General features: G+C 35.1%; 2 protein-coding genes across 9 annotated transcripts in view; one reads left to right on the top strand and one right to left on the bottom strand.

Annotated features, from left to right (window-relative positions):
* The window catches only part of LOC143255585 (clustered mitochondria protein homolog), a 100403-nt gene extending 91835 nt beyond the window's left edge, over positions 1–8568 (bottom strand). Inside the window, exon 1 of one of the 2 annotated variants that reach the window (XM_076511462.1) lies at positions 8380–8568. The gene's annotated coding sequence lies outside the window, so the exon portion shown is untranslated. Of the gene's footprint in view, positions 1–8370 lie in introns of both variants that reach the window. The other variant, XM_076511465.1, reaches the window with a different exon arrangement.
* Positions 8569–18994: 10426 nt separating this feature from the next.
* The window catches only part of LOC143255584 (ras-related protein Rab-34-like), a 49540-nt gene continuing 41020 nt past the window's right edge, over positions 18995–27514 (top strand). For 5 of the 7 annotated variants that reach the window (XR_013030732.1, XR_013030731.1, XR_013030728.1 and 2 more), the window contains exon 1: positions 18995–19127. The gene's annotated coding sequence lies outside the window, so the exon portion shown is untranslated. Of the gene's footprint in view, positions 19128–19539; positions 19657–27514 lie in introns of those variants that run through there. The other 2 variants (XR_013030733.1, XR_013030729.1) reach the window with 2 other exon arrangements.

Genomic DNA, 27514 nt, shown 5'->3' with positions numbered 1-27514 from the left:
TACATCTCACCATTTTGAAATGTTGTGTGCAAGTTTCTATGATTAACAGATATCTTAACATTTACAAAACCAATAATAGGATGATATATAACCAGTAAAGTTTAAAAGCAATTATACCATGTAAATATTCTTTCTGATTTGATAAAATATAAGGACAAAATGATGTGGAAATAATTGGTTGGTTGGTTGATTTCATGTTTTATGGCACAAAGCAGCTAGGCTATCTGTGCCAATCATCTGGTAAAAAGTTAAAAGTAAATTTAGTAAAAGTCATAAAAGGAAATTAAGATAAAACAAAAAGTTTAAAATACAAATAGTATTAAAACCAATGATTACATCTAGTCTATAACGTTAAGAGAAAAACCACAGTAAAACAAGTTGTAAAGGACTTTCTGTAGCATAATTGTAATTATAACTTGCCAGGAAGACTAACAGGTATGTACAAAAACCACCATCAGTCACCTGAAATTGGCCTTTCCGGTCCTGGTTTCAAGTTATTTGACATTATGGCCATTTTCAAAAAGTAAAGGAATAAAAGTTTTAAAAGACCAGCAGCAAAATTTTAATAATTTCCCAGGATGGCTAACAGGAAGTTCAAATGGATAGTTCAAACAGCAGCATTAGTCACCTAAAGTTGGCCTTTCCAGTCCTGATTTCGAGTTATTTAACATTACAGCCATTTTCTAATTTAATATTGAACTAGATGGACTTTGATTCTTAAAAGGGAATAACATTAAAAAAGTTCTAATGTATAAATTAAAAAAACTTGTATAGCATTAAAAAGAGTAATGGTCTTTAAAAAACTAAAAAACATTACCAAGGTGGACAGTGTCACCATCACCAATAACACTTGTTTAATGTTATGGACAAACCTTGGGACAGAACACGTTTAAAATGGTCGTTGAGAGTCGTAACTATGGCAAGAAAGTAAAATGTGGCTTATTGAGACCAGTGTTAGACTACACATCAGTGTATCAGTTCCAGATAAAAGAAAATGATGAGTTAAAAAACTGACCAATGTGTAGTCTAGTCGGAACAACTTCCTCCTTCCGATCCTTACAAAAGCAAGACAGCCAAAATCCAATATAGGGTTTGATTTGGAAAAGCTTGTTTTCACGTTGCTCACTTCAAGTCAACTGCCAGCTGGCACAGAGCCGAGCCTTGAATACAGGACCATAGTCCATGTATGGAACAGGTGGAAATAACATGCACACACAAATTTAAAAAAAATAATGTGATAACCTTGTAGTAAAATTACACTAAAACATCAAATCAGTTTAAATCATCAATTAAACCATGTCAAAGGAAAGAGGATGGTTAACTTCTTAGGAACAAAATATATTGAAATACCAACATAAACAAAATTTATTGAAAAAAAGTTTAATTCTCATATTTAATATAACTTCAAATGGAAGTTTTACCATGAAAAACTTATAAAATCACAATAAATTCATATTTATTCAATCCTTTTGAATTGTTGAATAATTTATTCATAAATATGCAGTGTACTTACAAGTATTAAATTACTGAAAGTCAACGAATCTAAAATAGTTATAGTATAAGAGATCAGATAAAAAGCTTTTCCATTTCCAATTTAATATTCATGTGGAGAGGGCAATGTAATGTTCAACAAAGTGAAACTATACTGCATTTACTAAGATATTTTAAATTTCACTGTTATAATACTTTTTGCAAGGAAGGAAATTTTTATATTCATCAGTTGCTGTTGAAATAGTTTTTTTTCCTTTTATAAATTTTTTTCAGTAGTATACAGGTTGTTTATAGTAAGTTGTTATTTATCAGAAACGTATCTGAAATTGTGTGTTTGTAACAGATAAACTATGCTCAAACTATCACCTTCAATATCCCATACCATAAAAAGTTTGGAAGATTAAACCCTAGGACAGAATAGATAGCAAACTTGTAAGATACACATTCAACAAAAACATCTATTAACCCAACTGACTCCTTCAATGCTCAAATTATATCTGGGTTTAGTTGATGGTATATTTCAGTTTATGCAAGTTTGAATGTGGTTAAGATAATGTTTACATTATTCTATTAATTCTCTGATCATTTTTGAAATTCAAGTTAGTGTAAAGGGTAATTTTTAATAGATAAATATGAACTCCATTAAAATTACATGTGTGAAGTTTATAAAACAGTTAACATAAAATTCCATCACCCATAGAACTTATAGCCTAGAAATAAGATTTTGGTTGAAATTTACTAACCCAAAACTCAAAAGGCTAGAAGAAAACTCACTGAATACAATGTCATATAGCATTCTGACAGAGTAAAATAGGCTGCAATTATAAATGTGTCTTGGCTCACAAAACTTATGTAGCTTTGTAAGTTATGATATTAAAGATTTCTTTTACCACATGGGCAAAAATCATTTGATAAATTTTTGAAGTGCTGTCAAAAATGAGTTGATCATTATGATTTTAGAATAAAAAGTGTAACTGAACTTTAAAAGAAATACATAAAACATATTTCACTCAGTAGTACTGAGATACTTTACATAAATTACTTGTAAAATCCTAAGCACAAGTTTGTTTCTACATATGATAGTACAACATTTCTTATAAGACAAAAGAATTATTCTTAACGGTTGTATGTTATTTATGACAAACTTGGGCAAGTTTTTTTTTTATGTTGCTGATGTGAACTTCATAATCAACGTCAATCAGCACTAATGTTACAATGATAGTACTGAATTGTATGTTCACCTATTCTTTTAATTGCAATTTAAAATAATTACTTGTAGATTTACATATTTACATATACACCAAGATTTAAATGCTTTCATTCTACAATATTTCAGTGTTGTACAGGTTAAAAACCAAACGCTGTATTTGGTGCTGAGCTTAAGTTTGGCAGAATAGAGGAGAATATGGAGAATTGCCAAAAAACATTGAGGAACAAAACAAAATGTCAAAGTTTACAATATGGTTCTAAAAAAACTAAAAACCAAACAAAACATAGAACTTAATTTTTTTCAAGATTTAAAACTTGCAACACACTGAATTAAACTGACACAATAGCTCTAAATAGAGAAATTTGTATCAAAAGTATACAAGTCTTGACATTTTCCTACTTTTTTTGATAAATATAATAGAATATACTGAAAAAACTTCAACTTTTCCATCAACAGGCAAATCTTAAAATTATCTATCAAACTTTCAAATAAATTAAATGTTTATTTGAAAAATCTTACTCAGAATTATATGATGTTTCTAAATTTTCAAATATTTAAAATAATAGCTGAGCCAATACATTATATTACACCTGTCAAACATGTATTTTTGGAAAACTGGTTGCCTATTTTGGATTTATATAATTTCCAGCAATACAGAAGCAAACCAACCCAAGTAACTGGTATTTATAATGTAAATTTCATGCAAAAGAAAATTCTACATTTAGTGAGAGCAGTGTTAAACAACTGTCATACAAGATTTTCATAATGATGGTTTTATATGTCATAAGAGAAAATAAAATCTGTGCAACAGTAAACCCTAATATTTTTCCATTCATTGAAGATGTATATGCATTTATGCCAGATTATCTTGCACTTATTTCTACACATGAAAAGGAAACAAGAACACAATTAAGTCATTCTCATTAGTTACAACTGTAGGATCAGTTAAAGCTCAACAGTCCAAGTTTAAAGAAGGATATTCAACCAACCTCTTATGAAAGTTGTTTGTTTTAGATAAAAATAATCTAGGCATACCACACTGGTCAAGTAAAATAAGATACACTCACTTTACATCAAATCAATGTTCTGGCAATAAGCATTTTAAATTAAACACTTGGAACATTTTCAGTCTAGACGTACACAGATAACAGTAATATATTCATATACTGGTTTGTTGTAAGGGAAGTTCATAAAGGAGTATAATTAATAAATTAGAACATTAGTGTTGAATAAACATAAAAAAAATAAATATCTAAATACAAATTTCTATTTTCATAATTGTATATCTGATGTACATACATTGTTATATATTGCATTCTGTCTATCCACTGAGTGTGTACAGTTCAGTAATGTTGGAAATTAGTAACTATTGAATTCACTTTGTCAGAGAACAAATCAGTACTGAAGAAACAAGCCAACAGTGTATAAACATTAAAACCATATGCAAACAAACATAAATTGCAAAAGTGGACAGTGTGGCCCAGTGATTAGTGCACTGGACAAGTAGTCAGAAGATTGCAGCTTGCTACAAACATGTCGAGTCGTTCAGCAAAACACTTTACCCAAATTATTTCAGTCTACCCAAATGTATAATGGGTAGCTGCAGGTTAACCTGTATGGACTGACATACTGCCCAAAAGATAAATGTCATCATTCTCATCTACATTGAAACCAGAATGCAAAATGGATTTAACTTGAAATAAAGCACACTACTCTTGAAGATGCTTTTCTTCTTAAAAAACACATTGAAATTCTTACTAAAGACAACAAAAACATACACATCTATTAAGAAAGACCTACACAAAACATTTGTGAACTTGATGACCTGACAGAAAAATGTAACAAAGATAAAGTAAAACATACAAACCAACAGACAAAAGTATTAAACAAAAACTTGCTACAAAAGAACTATCATAAAAATGAAAGAAAAAATAACACTAAAAAATTCACATACCAAAACAGTTGCTTACTATTAGACAAATCAATATTACTGAATAAACTGATTTAAAAAAGTACATACAAAAAGCAACCAATGTAAAATTAGTGATTACAAATCCATCCAATAAAATATTACTGAATAAACATACTAAAATAGAACATTACTGAAGCCTTGCCACGTTTTTTAATGCACTGACTAGGACTAAGAAGTGAAGCAATGAGGAAGACAATTATCAAAACCATCACTCAGGATGGTTCTCTATACCAAATTATCAGAAAGAATCAGAGGGGATGCAGTTTTAAATTTATTATTATTAACCACTAAAAAAAGATATATTTGCAAAAGTTGAAAACAGTGGGGGAATGTGTGAGAGAAAAATAAAGTATAGTTAAGCTTCTTGCCTCTCTGTATGTTGAGATAAAATTTAGTTACTAATTTTCAGATACTATATGTTCAACTTATGTGCTAGTTGTTTTTTTTTTATTAGCAAGTTTTAAAGGTGGTATAGGATAATATTTGGTCAATTTTAAACACAATTTACTCTTAGTCAAGATGAGCATGTCCTGAAAAAGTAAAAAATCAAACCTAACTGGCTTAAAGATAACAGCAAATCAATTCTAAGTTTTTTATTAACAGACAGGATGGAAGATTTATAGAACAAGGGAAGATAATATTTAAAAAAATTGGTAAATTCAAAAGGGTTCATCAGAAAGAGCTAAATGACAGAGTTAAAACTAACAAGGATTTTTTGTAAGTATTTTAAAGGTAATGCATGTTAAAAATTCTTGTATTTTATTTGCAGCATTCAGAAATGTTTTTGAAACTTATTCAAAAACCAGGTACAAGAGTAAAGTCCATACTTATGTAAAAACTACACTAACATTATCCATAAAATACAATGCAACAACTGCCATGACTTCTATACTGGAGAAACAAGCAGTAAAATGGAAGCTAGATTCCAAAAACAAAAACACTTTCACATGTTTTTGAACACTGCAAATCAAATATATGCAACATAACCATAAAAAACACCAAGATACTAAATAGGGAAACAAATGCAAAATCAAAAAAGCCCTACTTGCACAACTCAAACCAAAATTAAACCAATATAAAGGAAAACCTATATATCTACACCACTTAGCCTAACATCTAAATGCAATGCCCTCTAAAATCTCATACCCATTTACACTCTCGTCCCTAAGACATGCCCATCAACTGTCAGTTGCAAACTCTCTTTGTCAACCTGAAGATGATCTAAGAAGATTGAAACCTTCTCTGCTTTATTAGCAAAAGTGTTAATACCATCCTAAAATACATTTTTACTTCAAGTAGGTATCTCATCATCATGTTTGTAGATTTTTTTCAGGATTGATGACAAAATAGAAAGATTAAAACTAAAAGACATACAGCACCAGGACTAGTTTTTTTTCCCCCCCTAAAGTTAAACAATGTGAAAGATCAGCAACTGGATCCTCTCCTCTCTCATGTTTGAAAGGTTAATAGACCTGAAGATTGAATATTTACTAATGTTACTCCTATTTTTAAAGTAAATAAGAGTTGTCCTGGAAAGTATAGACCAATTTACATTACTTGTGCAACAGAAAATTTGTTATGAGTTAAAGATGCTTTACAAACTCATCTTGAGGAACATATCACATGATATTGTCATTGATTTACTAAATGGAAATCTTCCCTTACTAATGCATTAATTTTTTTTGAGGATGTTATTTATCTTGATAAACGAAAAGGGTATGTAATTTGTGATTTTTAGAAAGCTTTTGCCAAGATGCAACACAAGATTATATAAGAAGCTGTTATCAATGATGGTTGGAGAAAGACCAACATACAGGAGAAACTTGTATTCACAAATCAACAGCACTACTGAAAAACTTGCCAAAAGAGAATACAGTACAGAGGAGAAACTACAAAACATTAATTAAAAACTTCTCAGAAGAAGAATACTGTTAAATATCTATACAGCACAGATAAGAAGATACTTGTAGGTTATTGATAGCTGCAGATAAAGAGTGAAATACTGGGTCAATACACATTCTGGAAATACAGGTCATTATTTTATTTACATTAATAGACTAATAAGTGTGACATAAAACTGTGGTAAACTGGACATAAAATATTACTGACCACATAAACCAGGACATAAATGAACTCATATCTTAGTAAAGAAAAATATATTAAACACAAACTTCAAACAAAAATATCTTGAAAAACAAAGTGCTATGAACAAACTGATTACCACAAAAACAGACTAAAATATAGCAATACAGATCAAGGCTTAAAACTAACATACAGTAATATATGACAAATACACAGATTAACAAACTACTAAATTTTTAAATATGCATTTGTAATTAAACACAAATTTACAAACTACACTATCTGTGCTGTGCCCACCATGAGTATCAAAATTTGGTTTTTAGCATTGCAAGTCTGCAGACATACTGCTGAGCTACTGGAGGGCACAAATATAAAATTTAAATATATAACTAATAAAACTAGTAATAATGAACACACAGGCATACAGCATAAAAATACTAATGATTATACATCTATAAGGGAAAATAAGACTTAACAGAGCAAAAGAAATATACTGTTAAACTTACAAAACATAAAAGAAAATATCTATGAACTTGTACACTAATCCTGACCAAAGTAATAGTTTTTCAACAACTAAAACATTATTTTCATCTCACCAGCATAACTGTTTCAATACATAGTGTTAAAAATAATATTTGAATCAAACATAAACCCAACTTCCTAACAATACTTTTAACTTTTTCATGGGAGATGTATTTATAATTTAGCTTAGTTAGTTTGTACTGACAAAATTAAAACATCAGGTATCAGTGGAAACTGTAACGATTTTATACTTAGGGAATAAGCAAACTTATATGGATCATTTTTTTCTTGTGATAGTAAATAAATATGGATTGGATTTTTTATACTGTCTCAAAATACATTTTTTAATTTGCGATTGTTTCAAATGACTTCAACAAATACAAAAATAATTCCAACAGAAACATTTATCACAAATACTTAATTTTTGTTTCAACTAACATTATCACAAAAGAAAACTGGTATTCGGTTTTTAAGTTATGAAACATGTAAACACAAAATAAATTTATGAAAATAAATTACAATGTTTAGTGCGAAAAAGTTAGGTTTAAAAGTTTAAATTATTCAACTTAAAGATTTTATAAGCTTTATTCTTTTCATGAAAAACCAAAAATATGTTTCAAACTGAAATAAAATATTTATCTTTCTCCTTACAAAAGTTATGTTAGTACTCTGTGACAAAATGATGTTCATTAACTAAATATTCACAAGTGTCTAGAAGGCAAGTTTCTTCAAAGAGAATTTGAATTTTTCTGTGCAACTTAATAACTAATATGAAATTAACAAGTAACAATTCCATTCCAACCTTTCCTTGTTAATTCATTTTTTTCTAAATTACATAATTCCACTTCCTAACACAAGTTCCAAACTACAGATCATATGCTTTCAAACTAAAGTAACAAGAAAAATCTATATATCTAAGAATAAGAACCACAAATTTGTAACGTAACAATATCGAAAGACAAGTTTAATACATGTACTATAAATTATAATTGCTTAGTACAGAACTTCTAAATCTCAGTAACTTATGAAATGGGGGGAGTCAAATTCGCAAATTACACTACACAAATTTAAACATAACAAACGGTATTGAAACTTTCCTTACTCAGGAGCGTCGATTTTGTACTCCTGGTCAATCTGTATACGAAAAAAAAAAAAAGTCTTTTGAAAACCTCCAGAAAATCCAAATATCTATTAACCGCAATATAACTCTATGCAATGCAGTGTACTTGCGGTGTGCTTTGCACGAAACGACCTTCAATCTCACGTGGAAAATCATTGGTACTGCGCATGCGTATATTGTAGGGTATTAAGAAGAGGTGATGCTAATAGATAGGTATATTTTCAAATATGCTAAAAAAATAACTTTTTTCTTTGAAGCAAATTGGTAAACGATTTCAAAGTTTTGCTGAAAAATAAGAAAAATGTATTTATTAGGCTGAATTCCTCATACTAACATAAACGTGTCAAATTTGTGGTTATTTGCCAAATATTTGGTTCCAAGTTGCTAATTAGCTCTCGCCAGCGTTTTATCGTAGATAGTTTCGTCATGAAGATTTTCATTCTAGTGAGCCAATGGAATACTAACTTTAGATAATAGCCACCAAGTTACAGTGCACTGTTCGATGAGCAGTTAGTTTAGATTTTAATTTATCCTAATTTTCACTTGTTAAAAAAAAATGCAACAAATGCATAAATAAGGTTGACGACCTAACAACGGCTGTGGTTTATCATTCATATAAAATTACTGACGCCTCTCGCAATAAAACCAGAATCTTACAGAAGCGAAGAGCATTTGTCTGTTGAAGTACAGTGCTAAAGAAACTTTTTTTGCATGGTATCATTAACTGTGCTAGTTAGGTATAATCGTCATAAAATGTACCTCACATTCAGTGTATTTTAATTAATTTCTGAAACATCAAAATGTAGGGGATATTGTTCCGTGCGCGATCAACAATGTAAAAGCCATATGCCTTGTACGTTTGAAACGAGAGTAACCCCAGTGTTACACAGAATGTAAGTGGAAATAAATACTAGGTGACAGCGAAACTGCGTCATATATTAATAATGGTAGTGACCAGTTAATGGCCAATGATACCTATCCAGTGTTTAGGCTTTTCTCATAGTGACTACAAACCACGTTTACACTAACAGCAAATTTTTATAACAAACTGTTTTCTAGCGGTTTCATTTCCTCTGAATACTCATGAACATCTTCCCTGGTTGGTGTTTACAAAAAAAAAAAAAAAAAAACGATATCATGTTAAAGGAAAAAAAACGTAAACTGTGTAAAAGATTACAAAGATTATACAGCTATTTAAATCAAACAACTAAAACGTTGAGAAACACGTTGCAGATGTTGTATTTAATGTTTTTGTTTTCATTCAGTTCACTACCAGAATGATATTTTAACCATCTATCAGTGTTTTAACGATATTCGTAAGATCTTTATCTACCCTTACCAAAAGTGTGGGACCTGGTCATGCCAGGGTCGCGGATTTGAATCTACATCACCAAACATGCTCGCCCTTTAAGCCGTGGGTGCATTATAATGTGACAGGCAATCCCACTATTCGTTGGTAAAAGAGTAGCCCAAGAGTTGGCAGTGAGTGGTGATAACTAGCTTCCTTTCTTCTTGTCTTGCCATGATAAATTAGGGACAGCTAGCGCAGAAAGCCCTCGTATAACTTTGCACGAAATTCCAAACAGACAAACCAAAAGTGTGCTAGACCTTAGTTGCTGATATAGAGTATAATGTTGTTTATTATTACCGTATTGTAATTTATGTTATGAGTAAATATGACCTGCTAGAGCATTAGTGTTTTACTCGCACTGGGACGTTACTCAAACATTTGTACTCCACTGAGACAGAGGCAAGTGTTCAGATTTATAACGCTAAAATCAGAGGTTTGACTTCCCTCGGTGGACACAGCAGATAACCCGATGTGGCTTTACCATAATAAAAACACAAAAACTAAACACATGCTAAAACATTTAGAAAATAAAGTTGCCTGTCTCATTAGAAGTTACAATAGTAATAAGATAATGTAGAATCAGCTTGCCGGTAGTTCACTACAAGCATTTTAATGTCCGAAAAGCTTCGAACCTTGGAGATATAATAGGAACTGCGATTGACGTCGAAGGTCTTAAATTATTTTGTGTAATGTAAAACATAGATTAAATTTAATATAAAATATTTATATGATTATTATGTTTTCTTTGTCATGTTAATGCACTGCAACTAAATAACCATAAAATTAATCTTATTCGGTTGCCAAAGAACATTTTAATAATGAATTATTAGTTTCAAAATGTTTGATCCATGATGAACATTCACAATAATTCTTTTTGCTTAATTTAACGCGTTTTGCACAAAAGTTCTGCAAAAATCGTAGCTATTGTTAAAGCTAAGAACAAAAGTTAAATTTCCCAAGCATCTGAAGTTTCTATATGAGAACCGTGTTAACAATCTGAAATCGATACAGAATTATGAAATCGGTGATTTGTTCCATGGGTTTGCTGATGTGTGTAAAGGCCAGATGGACTAGAGAGTAGTAATATAACATCACACAGATACAAAATGAAGCATATCTAATAAAATAACTACTGTGCAGTCTGGGCTTTCGATCACTATGGTTTGGTTTGAAATTTGCACAAAGTTACAAGAGAACTATCTGCGCTAGCTGTCCCTAATTTAACAGTGAGACTAGAGGGAAGGCTGCTAGTAAGCACCATCCACTGCCAACTCTGGGTCTATTCTTTCACAAGTGATTGACCATCACACTATAAATCCCCTACTGCTGAAAGGGCGAGCGTGTTTGGTGGGACTGGGTTTTGAACTCGTCACCCTCAGATTGCGAGTCAAGTTACTTAATCGCCTAGCCATGTTTTGGAATAAAGTAGGTATGAAGGATTGGATAAATAAGACCGAGGTTTTCCAAAGGGGGAGTCAAAACCAAGCCTTGTTGGACCAACCTTTAAAGTTCTGCAATTACAGCCAAGAGAATAGACAAGTTTACATAGTCAGATTTCATTAATTAAATATTTGTAAGGTTAGTTTAAGCCATACTGCATATTTGCAGCTACATATACTTCATAACAGTGCCCCCAGTGGCACAGCGATGTGTCTATGGACTTACAACGCTAGAAACCGAGTGTCGATACCCGTTGTGGGCAGAACATAAATAGCCCATTTTGTAGGTTTGTGTTCACTGTTCGTAAACGACAGAATATCAAAAGATGTGGAAAAGATGATAAAACTGGAGAAACTTTATATAAAAGCCGATAAAGAGAGTGTAACTGGCAAGTCCAAGAATAACAGGTAAAAGTTGAAAGCAGAGGTGGCTGACCAGAAACAGGGTACAAGCAAAGGTGGCAAGAGGCCAACAGTCAGAATGAAGAAAAGACGCTATATTTGTTTTAAAATGGGGTGTAATGTGAAAGAGTGCAAGTCTGTCACCAACGAACAACAGCAGAAAGCTCAATGTAAAACAGTTGGAGCTATCTATAGAGATGGTGCTGGCAAGAAACAAGAAAAGACTGACTATGGCAATAGATGCCGCTGTTAGGAAAACAGAATGTAAACAAGATGTTAGATTCGCCATAAGAAGGAAGTACTATTTCCAGTATTAAACAGTGCATGACTGATGACCAGTTCAAATTAGCAAATGGGTCAACAGCAGTAGCAGCGATTAGAGCATGTGACAAATATCAAGAGGTGTCAACAAATCACAACATGCAAGTAGGTGAATGGTATGTCAGAAATAAGAACGTGAAAACACTAAGAGACACTGGGTGCAGTAGTGCAGCAGTGAGAACCACTCTAGTATCTGATTACCAGATGATAGGCAAAGTGCAATTTTGTGTGCTGATTGATGGAAGAGCGTCCTCTTAACAAGACACTCCATATTATGTGAGGAATATTAAGGCCATGTGCATGAAGGCGCACAACTGTGACTTAGTAATTGGAAATATTCCAAATAGTAGAAGTTTGAAGAAATCAGACAGAAAGAAGACTGGAGAAGTGTGCGCAGTCATTACTAAATCTCATGAAGAGGAATCCAAGCAAGGCATCAAGCCCCTTCAAGTCTCAAAAAAGTGCAGGTCTATAGAAACTTAAAACAACACAAAAGAAAAACTTTTCACTGCAGAAACTTTGTGATAGTGCCAGGAAGAAATTGAAAAACAAGATAAAAGGAAAGGGAATTTAACACTCCTACGAAAAGTGGGGCCTAATAGGCCCCAGAGCAACTTGAAAGGTTATTAATATTAGGCTAATAATTTTGTATTTAAATGAAAATGCCATTTAAATCCATTAATGAATGGATTAACGAGATTCCCACTGTCCCTATCTACTATCTAGCGAAACCACAGCCAGGGGAACGGGCTTGGAGAAATCAGGACTAGAAACGTCTTTTCGTAGGAGTGTTAAATAGAGGACCATAAGGGAGTACTGAACTAGATATAACAAGGTGCCAATACCAAAGCACCAGCAGAATATCACACTCATATATTAAAGCTGGCTCATAAGTCATTTGTCAGATGACACCTATGAGCAAATAAAACATCATATAGAATCACCGACAACTTTCACTGGCCGGCGTCATCAGAGATATGACCAGATTTGGCAGGTCACATGACATCTATGAAAGAATAGTACATAGAGAGAAGATTGACAAGGTTCCAGTAGGCGAGATGCTTCTCACAGAAGAGCCATTCAACAGAGAATTCGCTTAGACCACTAGCACTTGTTTCTGACAACTAGTATGTGGTTACAGTAGCCGACTATGTTCAACATTATTCAGAAGTTGTTGTACTCCTAAAGATAGAGACGGAGAGAGAAGTAGAAATCCTTCTGTGAATGTTCTGCAGAGTAGGCTTTCTGAAAGAAGTCTTGAGTGACAGACGTACCCAATTTACCTCAGAACTGATGCAAGAACTGTGCAGACTCATCAGCACTAGGCAACTCTTTACCACTCTGTACAACCCCAGATATAATGAACTTTGTGAAAAAGTCATTACAGTCTTAAAGAGTAGGCTGAAAAAGATGTGCCAAGAGAAACCACGTGACTGGGACAGGTATCTGTAGACAGTATTATTTGCTTATTGAGAAGTGCCACAAGCAAGTACATGATGTTCATACTTTGAGTTATTGTATTGAATAACAGTGCAATGCCCGTTGCACATACTAAAAGAGCTGTAAACAGAATAAGAAGAAGCAGAAGTAAATAACACATACTATTATGTATTTATGCCTCAGAAACTAACTGTAAAAGACTTTTAACTTGCTCAAGAAAGCTTGTACGCAGTTTAAGGCAGTCAGAAGCACTTCTTTGACAAGAAAGCTAATTACTGATATTACAGGGTCGGACAGAAGGCCTTGGTTCTGCTACCTAGAAAAATATTAAACTCATACTACAGTATAGAAGATTTTTTGAAGAACAGAAAGTGGTCAACAGAATAGACTATGAGGTGAAAGTGAATGGAAATACAAAGATTCAGCACATTAGTCTACTGAAGATTTCTAGAGGGAAGAAGACCTTATAGAGAGACAAGGCAGGTGAGATAGTCATAAACACAGAACTAGAATATAATGACTTTATCATAGAAGTTGAAGACTTATCAGATTTAAGACTGCTGGGTAGTGATGAAATACAAAAGCATCAACATAAGTGAAGAACTGAGTGGCAAGCAGAAGAAAGACCTACAACAGCTATTGTGCCAGTATGCAGATATCTTCACAGATAGACCAGACAAGACAGGCCTTGTGCAACACAAGATCGAAACTACTACCAGAGATTCTGTTAATGTGAAGTCCTACCAGATGCTCTGTGTAATGAGAGAAGAACAAGGGAACTGCAAATGTTGGAAACACCAGAAGAGGATATTTTGTGCATCAACTGAAAACTGTCCTTGTATGCAGTATAAAAATTATTTTTCTTGATATTGTTAGATATAAACGACGTTTTATTTAAATTCGATACAAGAGTTATGATTTAGATATAAAATGCGAGTGTTAAATTTTGTACTTTTAGAAGAGATAATTTATCGCAAGTTTGCTTACGTAACTATACGCAATTCATTTGCTGTGTATTCAACTGCTATGAATTTAAGTCACGTCATTAAAACCTTCTGAATCATAACGTCTCATAGTTTGTAAAACGTTCTAGGTCTCATTCGAGCAATACCTATATGAGCTGCCAAATTAAGTAGTTTAGTGGAAGTAAAAGTAAAAAAAAGGGAAGTTACACTGGTCGACAGTAAATTTAGTCACAAAGTGTGTATAATTACGACTTTTTAAATGTAATAATCGCAGAATGTATTGTAATAATATGGTAGAGAAGAATGATTTGTTTTGTCAATTGGGATCTAAAGTAAATTAACCAGCAAACCTGTGTGTAGTTTGATGAAAAAGACAATTATTTAAATCTCTGGATACAGCTGCGATAATCTATAGTGTAAATACTTTTGTATATATATTTCACTTGTTTTGAATATATGATAACCGTCCCCTTTAGCATACTAACTATTAATTATGTTATAAGAACAATATTCTTTTAATTACATTTGAATCCTTATATAGCTCAAAATGAAAGAAAGATGCCCTTCAATAACCAGATAAACCTATGACAGACTGAACAAAGTGTTTCTCAATACGTGGCCACAGGCGGTGGGCACGAATATTTCGAGAATAAAACAATAATCAACAGTTTCTGAATAAGTGAACCAATATACTAGTTAAGATCAAATGTTTTTAAGAATATGATAGAGACCAATCAACGATGTGCATGTAAAGACAAAAGTTTTAAAATCTATAATCACGGAATTGAACATTGGCGAAAAATAATGACACTTGCTATAACACGGTCTAAAAGAGAACTTTAAAATTTATAATGATTAAATTGACTGAAATACCAGTTGAATACTGTTTATTTGATTTTTTATTTTAGAAGGGTGAGCACTATTGTTTTTACACACACACGTGTTGAGCTTATAATGTGTATATAACCATTTTTTAACACAGTGACCTTTTCTTCTGTTATTCACACACTAGTATTTATGGATTTTCTTAGGGAAAATGTTACCCGTAGTAATGTGTACTCTGTTTATAAAAGTCGTGTAGAGATTTAGAAATGTTTAAAATTTTGTCGTCTGTATATTTGCTAACGAGGTAACCAGATGACATAGGTGAGAAGGATAATTTGAGAGGTTTGACCTTATTTGTATAAATATAAAATGGTTGGATCCCTCAGTCTTATCTATAGATTTTCTCCCGACTTTGGCTTTTTTAACATCTCAGAGAAAAGAGCCACCATCCTTTGCCAGTGTACACGTCTACTGACCGAACTGACTTTATCTTGTGGGAATTCTCCCCAATAAATAATAACGTTTTTTTTTTTTAATTTATGAAACTTACGGCAACTCTTTTTTATTCTCCATCCCCTGCTGGTACAGAGGTAGTCTTCAGATTTACAACGCTAAAATCAGGAGTTCGTTTCCCCTCACTGAACACAGCAGATAGCCAGATGTGGCTTTGCTGTAAGAAAACCCACACACAAACTCATTTTTTTCACTTCACTGAAACTACACTTCTGCTGAACCTCGCACTAGAGTAGATATTATTCTTCTTGTAAGCTGTTTCTTTTCGTCATTCTATCATACTGGAATTCTTCCGAACCTTTCATTGGAGCGGATATTATCCTTACCTAGAAATTACCAATATATCTGGGAATACTACATTATCAATATTTTCATACACACATCGAGTTATGATGACACACAAGAGAGAGAGAGAAAAAACCACGTCTGCTGGCATTAAAATGTGCAATAAGAGTTTATGTTGTGTAGAATGTTATTATGAGTCATTCTTAGAAGACTATAAAAAGAAAAAATCAGACGTTTCACCGTAAAGTTTTAATTACATAAATAACTTGTAAGCCTAAACGAATTTGACTAAAGTTAATATTCTATTAAGAAAGTATTATGAGCATAATTAAAATATCTGGTTAGAATAATAAATACAGGTTTCCTAGTAGCCCATCGATAAATTTATAGAATTAAATCACTAAAATTCTAGATTGGATTTCCATTTTAGATAGAGTGCAAATTGTCTATTGTGTAGCTTTTCGCTAAAAACACACAAATAAACTTTTTTTCTCTCTGTTGGTTCAGCGACAAATCTGAGTGCTCAGAATTTAAATTCGGGTTTTAATAACTGCAATAGGCAGTGCACGGATATCCACATATGCAGCTCCGCGCTTAACGACAAAACTAAAAATCATACACTAATAAAACTGTTTAATAAAAAAGATAAAAACGGTTGGTAAAGCACAAAATATTTTATTTACAAGGTTCAAACATATCAGAATACACTTTTTCCATCTTCAGCGAAATTTGAAAATCGTGTTACCAAGATAATTATTAACTAAAACTATATCATAATCATTAGTTTGCTTAGTTATTAAAAGAAGTGATAAAGAGAAGGATAACAAAACCAACAACAAAGGGCTATATATATGTTACAAAACAGCTGACTTTTGAATGCGTAAATTTAGAATAATTTTAGAACTAAAGTCGTATAGAATCTGGCGGTTAACATAGATTTCAAGGTCTGAAGATCATGTGATGATAGTCGATTCAGTGATTATTTGGAATTAAGCACAAAGCTACACAAAGGACTACCTGTGCTCTGCCCATTACGGGTATCAAAACACAGATTCCATCGATGTGAGTTCACAGACATACTGCTGTGTGCTGTGCCACTGGAGAGCGAGTAATAACAAAGAAATCGTTATATGAAATATTGTGACGTGGGGCTTTAGAATGTGAACAAATGAATAAATGGTTGAGTTTAAGTAGTGGTCGGTCAATTCTCTTAGATACTTCTAAATGTTCACAAAATCTAGTTTTTAAGTGGTGTTTTGTTTTACCAATGTTTGAATTTACGTACAATCGAGAGAAAATAAATAGTAAATGATATATAATAAGAAGTTACATCAATGGGTGTGATAACATGGAGGTATTATACTACAACAATTTAAAATCATAGAATTTAAAATTTTATGCCACAGTGACCAGACAAATGACATACTTTAAATTAACATTTTGTCTAAGGTAACTTTTTCATCTTTTCATTTATATGCTAGAGCAACTATGTACATTTCAGCAGTCTGAAGCCATTTGTTAACACTTAATGCTTTTAGCCAGTTCTATTCAGTACAATATGGTACTGAAACTAAACTATTCAAATATCTAAATTGTTTTATAAAATTTATTGGTAGAAACGGATTTACATTGGTATGATTGTGATTTATACGCACACTTAAATAAAGAAACGAGTGTACATAGTATCAAATTTATTTTGCAAATTTTCAACAATTCTTATTTCACACAACTTTATCATCGTTGAATTATTTTCATAACATGTTTACATACATGAACAGAATCTCTCCTCTCCAGGCGGTTTAGGCACTTGACTCGAAATTCGAGGGTCTTCGAATCCCTGTCGCATCAAACATGCTCGCCCTTTCAGCCATAGCGGCATTATAATGTCACAGTCAATCCTACTATTCGTTGGTAAAAGAGTACCCCAAGAGTTGGTGGTGGGTGGTGATGACTAGCTGTCTTCCCTCTAGCCTTACACTGCTAAATTAGGGACGGCTAGCGCAGGTAGCCCTCCAGCAGTTTTGCACGAAATTCAAAACAAATGAAAACCAAACCCTTTTCTCCCAAAAGGACCGGCATGGTCTGTTGGTTGGAGCGCTCGAGTCGTAATCTGAGGATCGCAAATTCGAATCCCCATCACACCAAATATACTCGTCCATTCAGCTGTGGGGGCGTTATGGTAATGTTTGCGGTCAAGCTCACTATTCGTTGTTAAAAGAATAGCCCAATAGGTGGTGAAGACCAGCTGTCTTCCTTCTAGTCTTACATTGCTAAATTAGGGATGGTTAGCGTAGATAGTTCTGTGTGCAATTCGAAAACAAACAAATAAACTTCTCCCAGAAATTTCTTTTCTGGCGATGGCGACGATTGTCATTATGGTAATGTGTGTTTTAGAATGTTTTTCTCATAGCAAAACCACATCGGGCTATCTGCTCAGCTCACCGAGGGGATCGAACTCCTGATTTGAGCGTTGTAATCCGGAGACATACCGCTGTACTCATGGTAACGTGTAAGAGTAATAGGAATAACCTGAATTTCGAAGCACTATTTTTGATATTTTTCAAAATATACTGTCTTATTTAGAGCAAATAATACGAATTTATTTAACTTGTCATTGTTTATGCTTTAAGTTTAAGGTTTACACGTGTAATTACTTGTAATAAGTTATCGTGATAATTAAGAAAAAAGAAAATAGAGAAGCTATCAAATATAAAAAGAGAAGAGTTTTTCATTAGAAAAGGGCTTTTTTTTAAAAAAAAACTTAATCATTTTGACTTGCATCCTCTTCTGCTGATCAGTAACTAACACACGACCAATCAGATAATTTTTCTTTAGTTGTTTCTGCAAGTAGTACAGTTTACCTCACAAAGAAGCTGCAAATCGAGAGGAAGAAATAGTACAAGTTTTTCTAAAGAAAAAGGTCTATTTTGATTCTTTTTTTTTTAAGTATTTACGCTCATGTTTGTACTACTTGGCCCAATATCAAACTTAAAAAACTGAGCACGTGACTACGCCGGCTCTTTCGAAAGCTGAAGAATTAATTTTTGTCACGTGATGTTTTGCGCATGTGCAATTACCGTTACAAATGTTTCTGTGACATAAGTATTTAATAAGACTGATCTGGTATTTGTACTGGACGGAATTTTGAAACATAAAGATGAAATAATTGTTGTTTTTTTTTCATATATGGTAAGTAAGCTTAGAAAGTTTGAAGAATAATATTCGAAAGAAAAGGTTAGGTTTATCTAAGTGGATGACGTATTAGTTATTGAGTAATAATAAAAAGTTCACCGATTTATTTCTTTATTGTTTCATTTGAACTTGAAATTCAGCTTAATTTAATTTCAAGCCTTTCCCTGTACACTCATCTTTTTCGAAAACAATCCTGTCTTTTATTTAAAATGTAATTATAAATCCTCAACTTGAAAGCCCTGTGAAGTTCCGGTGTTCTCTACTGTCAGTACCGGCGGCAAACTCATTCCGTAAGGCATAAGTTAATCACCCAGTTAAGTATTATTTAATACTGGTGTTAGAAAGATAATAGTTTAGAGCCATGTCAGTTTTATCAAATCTTGAACTTGGGTCCCATTTTTCGTATTAATTTTAGGATTCAGTATAAAATATGATTATATACAGAAGACCTACATTTGAACATCACAGTGGGGTGAAGGAAGAGCTATTCTCCTCGTATGAAAATAATCTGGAGAAATTTCATTGAGTATGTTGAATTTGATTGAGTATATGCTATGACATTTTTTCAGTTGATTTGGAAATTTTAATGTATTGATTACAGAAGTAATCTGGTCTTTTATTGGCACTTATCAACATCCTGTCAAGGTTAATAAAATCATTGTGCAACAGGGTTTAAAAGACAGAGTGATATTAACATAATTTTGATATCACATTCAAGCCAGTTGATAGAGCATGCAAATAGAAATGCTTAAATGTTTAGGGTGTATGTAAATAGAAATGCTGTTTTTCTTTTTGTTAGAAAATTAGGAAAGAAAGGAAGGTTATTTTATAAATTCAAAAATTGTATGTAGGTTGTTAATTCTGTTGTAGACCAATAGATGAATTACCTTGAAAGCATTTACATGGAATATGCAACATAATTACATAGTAAAGTGATTAGATACCATCTAACTTTAGTAATGAAAATATTGCACTGGTTTTTTCATTTTTCCTCTGTTTGGGTCTATTAATTAAGATTTCCCTTATTCTTAGCTTGTGTTCAATACTAGCCTTGAACAAGATTTTAAAAGTTTTCTTCAGAGTTGTTTTGCCTTCATGATGATGAGAAACTTGCTTGAAGTAAGAATGCATTCTCAAGATGGTCAGTACGGGTTTTAAAATTTTAAAGAACAGAACACTGTTTCAAATTTCTTATGTCTTCTTCAGTTTTACAAAGTATTAAATATGTGCTATATAGTTGTAATGAACTTTGTAAGTAGAGAACTAAAATCATCTGTAGTTTTAATAATGGCCATGAGTTGAGTTTTTGTGTTACTCATTGATTTGGGTAATGCAACTACTATCTTGCATTATTATTGAAATGTTTTCTGTCTGAACTATCCTGCAATGTTGCACTCATCCAATTGATTGACACTATTACATATGAGAAGGCATTTGATAATGCTTATGATGGATTAAGGAAACCTTAATCTGAATTCCCTAAAGTGTGGTTTATTATGGCATAAATGGTCAATAGAGAGGTATACAGGCTAGTTGAAGAATGAATTTGTCCAGAACTGGCCACCACCAAAGCACAACCAGCAGGAGATGAGGATTTTGTAAAATCATTGTATGATATCTTATTCCCTACACAAATTAATTGATAAAGAAAGAGGGAGAGAGAGAAGGGCTACTAAAGAAGTAACTATAGCAGTATTGTGTTGGAGCACCACTTGAGAACGTTGTTGTGCTTAGTTCTTTTCTACAGGCTAACTGTTGAGAGTAAACATGCTGTTTGTAACTGGGAAGGAAAACAAGCTAGGAAACTGACAAATTCAATTCAAGATTTAACATGGCTGTGGAACTTTCCTCATTGCATAAGTGGAAAATTTAGTCAGCCTTGTTTTCAGAAATGTCAGCTTCTTGGAAGCAAAACGTCTAGAGCAAGTTCGTTTATCTTCTGATGACATAATGAATAGATACAACCTCGTACTGTTAAATCAGTTGCATGTTTGTGGATGAGCATCAGGAAACATTGGATCAAAGTTGTCTTGTGCCTTTCTGAGTTATCAAACAATATTATGTGAAGCTGCAGACAATGCACTATCATACTGATCTTTAGGAGAGAACGTAATGCCATTAGACATTCTGTACTTGCAACCAGAGAACAGTCACTCAGTAGTCTTACAATGAACGTGCAAATGGACTAAGGAACATCATTGATATTGTACATGACTTTACTGGGATAAATCTAAAATTTACTATTGATTGAAATGAAAAGCTGCTATGATAATGCTGATGAGACTGAGATATTTTACATTGATATGGTATGGCTTATAATTCCTGAATAAAGATAGGCAGGTGTTGGGAATGGTCATATGTTGTACTAAAAAATGTGGTTTATAGAATTCAGAGGGATTGGCAATATAATTCAAATATCATCTTCATGGTAATTCTTGGAAGTATGTAGGTGAGAGAATGGCCAAATGGATAACCATAGAGAAGATTTTCGAGTCCAGGGTTCCTGTTGAGATCACTTCTAAAGTACTATGGGAAATGTGTATTGTAGCCACAGTGAATGGATTAAAGCATTTAGCAAGCACTGTTTGAGTTTTATAGACCAATCCTTTAATGTGTAACTAACATGTTTTTGTATGTTAAGTAAATATTAGACCACAGTGATGTAGCTTACTTTCTTTTGAACGACATATGCATATCCCCTCGGTGTGGATTCCTGTACGTGGTGAGGGGACTTCCCAGGGAAGGTTCTGTTCTGTCTGGTTACCTTCTCTGGGATCTAAACATCCACCCACGTGTTTGCCGTGCGTGGTGACCCGTGAAGGGGAGGAGTGGATCCTGGTGGTTGAGGGGTCCAATCCTAACACACCACTTTGGCCTCGAATTCCTGTAGACGGGCAGCCTTTGGGTGGCCCCCCTTGGATCAATCGGCTGGTTCACATGGGCTAGAGTCAACCAAGTACTAGTGTTGGAAGTTCTCAATGGGTGTTGTGGACATTGTACCTGATGCTGGTGTTTGGATATAGTGCTCATGAAACCCTGGCGTTGCTGCATTGTCCTTGCATGACTTTGTAGTGCGTTCCCTTGTAGGGCTCCATGGTGGGTGGGGTCAGTGGGTACCGAAATTTTTTCCTTTTCCTATGGATCCTCCAAAAAATTTAAATAAAATTGTGAAAAAACAGTCAATGGGTAGCGACCACGTCTTGAAGACTCAGAACAGCAATCTTCAACATCAGTAACACATGTACCTCATTTTCTTATATTACATTCTCTTTCGGAAAAACCTTTAGGGCAAATGTCCCCTTTTTGTATTCAGAAGGGACTAGAGGGACTTGCTGGCTCTCCAAAGTCAGTAAAGAAGCTTCGATCTGGTGACATATTGGTTGAAACATCCATATCCCAACACAGTGAACTCCTCTTGCATTCAAAGGCAATTGGGGATATATCTATTGAGGTTACACCTCATGCTACTTTGAATTCTTCACGAGGAGTTATTGGTGAAAGGGATTTGAAGAACGTTTCCGAGTCAGAGATTCTCGCTGGTCTCTCCATTCAAGGAGTTTCTGCAGCGAGGGGCATCTCCACTCGCAAAGATGGAGTTACACTGCCAACAGATACCCTTGTTTTAACATTTACTTCACCACGTGCACCTGCCACCATCAAGGCAGGTTATCTCATTTGCAGAGTTCGGCCATACATTCCAAACCCTCTTCGATGTTTCCAATGTCAGAGATTCGGCCACTCAAAGACATCTTGTCGTGGCTCACTGACGTGCTCGTTGTGGAGGCAAGGACCACGATGCCTATGACTGTGACATGAACCCACATTGCATCAACTGCAATGGTTCTTACTCCTCTTACTTTCATTCTTGCCCAAAATGGTTGGAGGAAAAAGAGGTGCAGCGTTTGAAAACGATACATAACATTAATTATCCTGAGGCTCGGAAATTGCTATCCACCACTCCATCTCGGACATATGCTGCTGCACTTCATTCCACAACTACAGTGGGAGTGCAGACAGATCTCTCTGTGCCTCCAAGAGAATCATTTTCAAAACAAATGAAAAGCCTTTTGACCTCCGTGGTTAAAAAGGTTGATGAATCGACTTCCACACCCATCTCTGTTCCTCACATACCTTCCAACAAACCTCAAGATCCACGTCCTTCAGTTTCAAATACAGGCATTTCTTCTGATACATCTTTTTCTCCCACTACAAGAGACAAAACAATTATTTGTTCACGTCCTCAGTCACTGGATTCACCTTCCAATAACAAAAAGCTGCCCACTCGACCCAGGGCAGGATCCATGGAGGTTGATAGACCTCCTCCGACTAAAGACAGTAAAGAAAAAAAACGTGGTCGTAAACCGAAGGGTTCCCCAGCCACTTCACCTACCGTTTTTAAAAATGGCCACCTTGATACAATGGAACTGTCGAGGTTTACGTTCTAATCTGGATAATATCAAAACGCTGATTGCTTCCTACCATCCTGTTTGTCTTTCCCTACAGGAAACATTTCTCAAATCTGCTGATACAGTCTCCATTCGGCAGTTTTCTCTGTACAGAAATGACAGGTTGTGTGATGGTCGAGTACATGGAGGGGTGGCACTGTTAGTTGATCAGCATGTGCCCACCCTGTCTTTGTCACTCAACACACCCTTGGAGGCCATAGCTATTGGTGTTTCCTTGGGTCATACCATCACTGTTTGTTCTCTGTACCTGTCCCCTTGAGAGACATATGATCAATCAGACCTTGATGCTCTCGTTGAACAGTTGCCGTTTCCATTTCTAATCCTGGGGGATTTTAATGGACATCATCCCCTCTGGGGAAGTGCTGTTATTGATGGGAGGGGTCGATCTGTAGAGCAGATGCTCTCTGATCACAATCTTTCTCTTTTCAATACTGGTTCCTCCACTTTCATGCACCTAGTCAGTCCTTTACCGCTATTGATCTCTCGGTTTGCTCCCCTTCATTACTCTCCCATTTTTCATGGAGGGTTGACAGTAATCCACTAGGCAGTAATCATTTTCCGATCCTTTTGAGAGAGACTTGCCGTGGTCGATGCCACCCTACCTGCGTGCCCCGGGGGAAGCTAAATCAGGCAGACTGGTCCACTTTCACTGCTCTCGCGGAACTTGATCCTGCCATCGTAAATCAGCCATCAATAGACAACTGTGTAGCAGTGGTAACTGATTGTATTATACAAGCAGCTGCTCAGTGTATTCCTAAAACCTCGACACGTTTTCCACGATATCCTCGTCCGTGGTGGAATCCTGCTTGCCACATAGCACGGAAGGCTCAAAAACGGGTCTGGGATACTTTTTGTAGATATCCCACACTTTCAAACCGTGTTCCTTTCCAACGGGCCCGTGCACGTGCTAGGTTGGTAAGACGTCAAAGCCAGAAGGAATCTTGGATTAAGTTCACAACTAGCATATCTTCTACCACTAGTTCCAAGATCATATGGGACAGGATTTGAAAGGTTAATGGGCACTACAATTCTGTTTCCCTCTCGATCTTACTCTCTGATGGTCAGGAGGTGACTGATGTTTGGAGCATCGCTGACACTCTAGATGAAAGCTTTTGCCCGGGTATCTGGCACTTCTGCTTGTTCCTCCATCTTCCTGGCCATCAAGACTCTGGCAGTGCAATCACCTCTTTCCTTTTGAACTGACTGTTTCTTTGACTATAATTGTTCCTGGAACTGGTGGAACTGAAAATGGCCCTTCATCGGTCTGCCAGTACGTCTGTTGGACCTGATGATATTCATTATGACATGCTGCACCATCTATCTCCTGCTTCTCTTGATGTCCTTCTGATTGTCTTCAACCAGATCTGGCAGGAGAATGTTTTTCCTGATGCCTGGTGCCAGGCTATTATTTTACCTTTCTCTAAGCCAGGAAAAGATCCCAAGATTCCTTCAAACTACCGTCCAATTGCTTTGACGAGCTGTCTCTGTAAGACCTTAGAAAGGATGGTTAATGCTCGTCTTGTTTGGTTCCTTGAACCAAACAACCTCCTCTCGCCCACCCAGTGTGGGTTCCGTCGACAGCACTCCACCACAGACCACCTAATTTGTCTTGAAACATCTATCAGAGAAGCCTTTCTTAACCGCCAACATCTTGTATCAATATTCTTTGACATTGAGAAGGCTTACGACACAACGTGGAGGTATGGCGTTTTGCGAGACCTCCATACATATGGTTTACGTGGCCATCTACCCATGTTTATTAAAAAAATTTTAATGGACAGGAGATTCCAAGTTCGTGTGGGTTCGACACTTTCCCCGTTCTTTTGTACAGGAACTTGGAGTCCCTCAAGGCTGTGTATTGAGTGTCACACTTTTCATTATAAAGATAAATGCCATCACTGAACAACTCCCTCTCACTCTTGCGAATGGGCTGTATGTCAACGACTTTCACATCTCATGTCAGTCGTCAAACATGAGATATATTGAGCGGCAACTACAAACTGCCCTCAATTGTGTACGGAAGTTGACTCTGGCGAACGGCTTTAATTTCTCTCTCTCTCTAAAACCGTATGCATGCACTTTTGCCGTCGACGGGGTATTCACCCTGATCCTGAACTTCATATCGGTGAAGTTTTGCTGCCAGTGGTCCCAGAGACCAAGTTCTTGGGGCTTATCTTTGATCGTAAACTGACCTTTATACCACACTTAAAGCAGCTTTGGGTCAAATGCACAAGAGCACTGAACATCCTCCGTGCCCTCTCTTCTACCAGTTGGGGGGCAGATCGCTGTTCAATGTTAAAGGTATATTGTGCTCTTATTCGATCGAAACTCGACTATGGATCAATGGTCAATGGCTCTGCCAGATCCTCGGCCTTAAAGATGCTGGACACCTTTCATCACCAAGGACTTCGACTTTGCACTGGGGCTTTCTGTACCTCTCCAGTTCAAAGCATATACATTGAATCTCATGAACCATCTCTATACCTTCGCCATTTGCAACTATCTGTACAATATACTTCGAAACTTCATTCCTTACCAAAGCATCCCACCTGGAAATGTGTTTTCCTTTCTCGGTGGACAGTACTTTTTCAGAACAGACGATCTGTCATTGCTCCATTTGGCCTTCGCATCCGGACGCAATTGGATGAATTGGGTCTGTCCTTGGATAACATTGCAGATTCCACAGGTCGGCCCATCCCACCATGGCTTATTACAGTCCCCAAATGTGACTTTTCTTTCAGTCACCTAAAAAAGGCAGATACTCCAGATTGGAAGTACCGTCTTTTATTCAATGAATATCTTTCAAACAATCATTCAGTTTCCATTTATACAGATGGTTCCAAATCAGGTAATTCAGTGGGCTCTGCTATGGTTTGCTGTGGTTCGGTAGTTGCACGCAGAATCCCCTCTACAGCTTCCGTGTTCACTGCTGAACTGTATGCCATATCTCTTGCCCTGGATCATATTGCAGCTGAGCAGTACCCCAACTGCACTATTTATACTGATTCGCTTAGCTCTCTACTGGACCTGGAATAGCTACACGTTGGCTCACATCCTATTCTCGCTGATATTCAAAACCGACTGGCCCATTTCTCATTAACAGCTACTTCAATCCAGTTTTTCTGGATTCCAGGCCATGTTGGTATTCGTGGGAATGAGCTTGCAGACATGGCAACAAAATGTGTTTGCTCCAGCACCATCACCTCTATGCCTATTCCGTACATGGACTATGGTCTTGTCTTCAAGGCTCGACTCCGTGCCAGCTGGCAGTCCACTTGGAGTGAGCAACGCGACAACAAACTTTTTCAAATCAAACCCTATATTGGACTTTGGCCATCTAGCTTCCGTAAAGTTCGGAAGGAGGAAGTTGTTCTCACTAGGCTACGCATTGGTCACAGTTTTTTAACTAATTGTTTTCTTTTATCTGGAACTGATGCACCAGTGTGTAGTTTATGTAACACTCAAATCACTATCAGCCACGTTTTACTTTCTTGCCATCATTACAATTCTCAACGACGGCAATATTTTAAACATATTTTTTCTCAGGGTCAATCTGTAACATTGGACAGTGTTATTGGTAATGCTGACTCTGTCCACCTTGATAACGTTTTTAATTTTTTAATGGCCATTAATCTTTTTAATCTCATTTAAGTGTTGCATATTTATTCATCACACCTTTTTAATTGTGGTTCCTTTTTTACAGTTTAATCTCTCTCATTCAATTTGACATTGGACAATGGCCATAACATTAAATAACTCGACACCAGGACTGGAAAGGCCAACTTCAGGTGACTAACGCTGCTGTTTGAACTACTCGTTAGTTGTCCTGGCGAGTTGTTATTATACTTTTGCTGCATATCATTTCACACTTTTACTACTATACCTTTTAGTACTGGCCATATTGACTCAACCTGGAAC

This window comes from Tachypleus tridentatus, chromosome 7 (genome assembly GCF_004210375.1).
Source record: "Tachypleus tridentatus isolate NWPU-2018 chromosome 7, ASM421037v1, whole genome shotgun sequence".
NCBI lineage: Eukaryota > Metazoa > Arthropoda > Merostomata > Xiphosura > Limulidae > Tachypleus > Tachypleus tridentatus.
Note: the sequence above shows the minus strand (reverse complement) of the source record. Positions and strands in the feature narration are given on the sequence as shown.